This window comes from Canis aureus, chromosome 32 (genome assembly GCF_053574225.1).
Source record: "Canis aureus isolate CA01 chromosome 32, VMU_Caureus_v.1.0, whole genome shotgun sequence".
In the NCBI taxonomy this organism is placed as follows: domain Eukaryota; kingdom Metazoa; phylum Chordata; class Mammalia; order Carnivora; family Canidae; genus Canis; species Canis aureus.
Genome location: NC_135642.1, coordinates 34,455,212 through 34,457,227, shown reverse-complemented (window position 1 = coordinate 34,457,227; position 2,016 = coordinate 34,455,212). Strand labels below are relative to the sequence as shown.

Below are 2,016 nucleotides of genomic sequence, written 5' to 3'. Positions count from 1 at the left end.
CAAAAAAAAAAAAATTAAAAAAACAATACCTTTAAGGGACACCTGGGTGGTTCAGCGGTTGAGCTTTTGGCTCAGGGCGAGATCCCAGTCGGGGGGATCGAGTCCCACTTCGGGCTCCCTCCGGGGAGCCTCTGCCTGTTTCTCTGCGTCTCATGAATAAACAAGATCTTTAAAAACAAAAACCTGGGGGGTGGGGGTGACTGGGTGACGGGCACTGAGGGGGGCACTTGACAGGATGAGCACTGGGTGTTATTCTGTATGTTGGCAAATTGAACACCAATAAAAAAAATTTTATTATTAAAAAAAAATAAATGTGGGTGCCTGGGTGGTTCAGTGGTTGAGCATCTATCTGCCTTCTGCTCAGGTCATGATCCCGGGGTCCCGGGATCGAGTCCCACATCGGGTTCCCCGCAGGGAGCCTGCTTCTCCCTCTGCCTGTGTCTCTGCCTCTCTCTCTCTCTCCTCTCTGTGTATTCTCATGAATAAATAAAATCTTTAAAAAAAATTAAAATTTTAAATATAATTTAAATAAAATTTTAAATAAAACTTAAAAAAATAAATGTAAAAAGAAAAAACAAAAACCTTTTAAATCCCCTTATTTGTACTTGACCACAGAATCAGAAGCAAAAAAAGAGCTATCAACACACAGAAAATTCGAACTATTTAAACTCCCATAACTTCAAGCAAAAAGAACCCTTTAAACGTAAAATTACAACATGAATGAATATAAATACAGCGAAATAACACGCCGGTTCTCAAAATCCATGCCAAAAAAATGAATAAAAAAAAAAAACTTGCTTCCTATTAGCAATTGAATCCTAAGCCCCCCGCAGGAAACATTTCAAAACAGCTTATAATTGTCTTTTTTTTGAGACATCACGTAGCCTTGCTGACACAAGGCCTCAAAAAATTGGTTTAAGACTCAGAGTTGTTCCTCTCCACGGAAATCTTTAGTAAAAGGCGAAAGATTTATACGATCTGAAGAGAAACCAGAGTATGCGCAGTGAGGGTCTAACTCCCACCTCAGGTAAAAAGTACCCCTAGTACGCTGATGGTGTCTAATTCATGCAAGACTTCGTGCCTGAATAAAAATTTCCAGGTTATTCTATAAGCAGAGATCTAACTGTAAGATATGTAAGTAGAAGAATTTTTAAAAATGTTCTTGTTTTAAACTTGTACCGTGTGCAGTGCACTGTGGGTATGCAAATACCCGCTCTTCCGCTTAGGAAACTAGGTTAATATCCACGCTGTACCTCGGCGTCACCAGTAGGGGGCGAGGCGGAGGTTTGGCTGACTTGGGATCTAAACGCCCTATTGATAAGAGACTTATCTTTTTTTTTTTAATTTTTTAATTTATTTATGACAGTCACACACAGAGAGAGAGAGAGAGAGGCAGAGACACAGGCAGAGAGAGAGAGAAGCAGGCTCCTTGCAGGGAGCCCGACGTGGGACTCGATCTCGGGACCCCAGGGTCACTCCCTGGGCTGAAGGCGGCGCTAAACTGCTGAGTCACCGGGGCTGCCAATGGTTCTATGGGTTTTTTGTTGTTGTTGTTTTGGTTCTATGTTTTATATATGTGCACGCCTGAGTTTGATTTCTGTTGAGTAAAGACTTTGTCATTAAATAGAAAAAGAGAAAATTAGCAAATGAGTGATCGATACAGAATTCAAGAGTTTGATTTCTGTTGAGTAAAGACTTTGCCATTAAATAGAAAAAGAGAAAAATTAGCAAATGAGTGATCGATACAGAATTCAGGTCCTTCCCTCGGTGGGGAGTGAGAGGCACGGCTGGGAGGAGCACACAAGGGTTGTATTTGTCTTAAGCTGCATGGTAGGTGCAGGGGTGTTTGTTTGTTTGCCCTTGTTTTAACTGTGCACCTTCAGGGTATACAGTCTTCAACATTCTGCATTTTTCAGAAGAATTCTTGACAGTGTCCTGTTTAAAATTGGAGCCTGCTTGCTTTTGGCTTCGGGTTTCCTGCCCCACCTGGTGCTGCTTTAGAAAATGAAGTCTACT

At 41.5% G+C, this 2,016-nt stretch overlaps 1 non-coding gene across 1 annotated transcript; it reads right to left on the bottom strand.

Annotated features, from left to right (window-relative positions):
• Positions 1-882: 882 nt before the first annotated feature.
• LOC144303676 (U5 spliceosomal RNA) lies at positions 883-998 on the bottom strand. The gene has a single exon (XR_013370657.1). It is a non-coding gene; the product is annotated as a U5 spliceosomal RNA (small nuclear RNA).
• Positions 999-2,016: the final 1,018 nt, after the last annotated feature.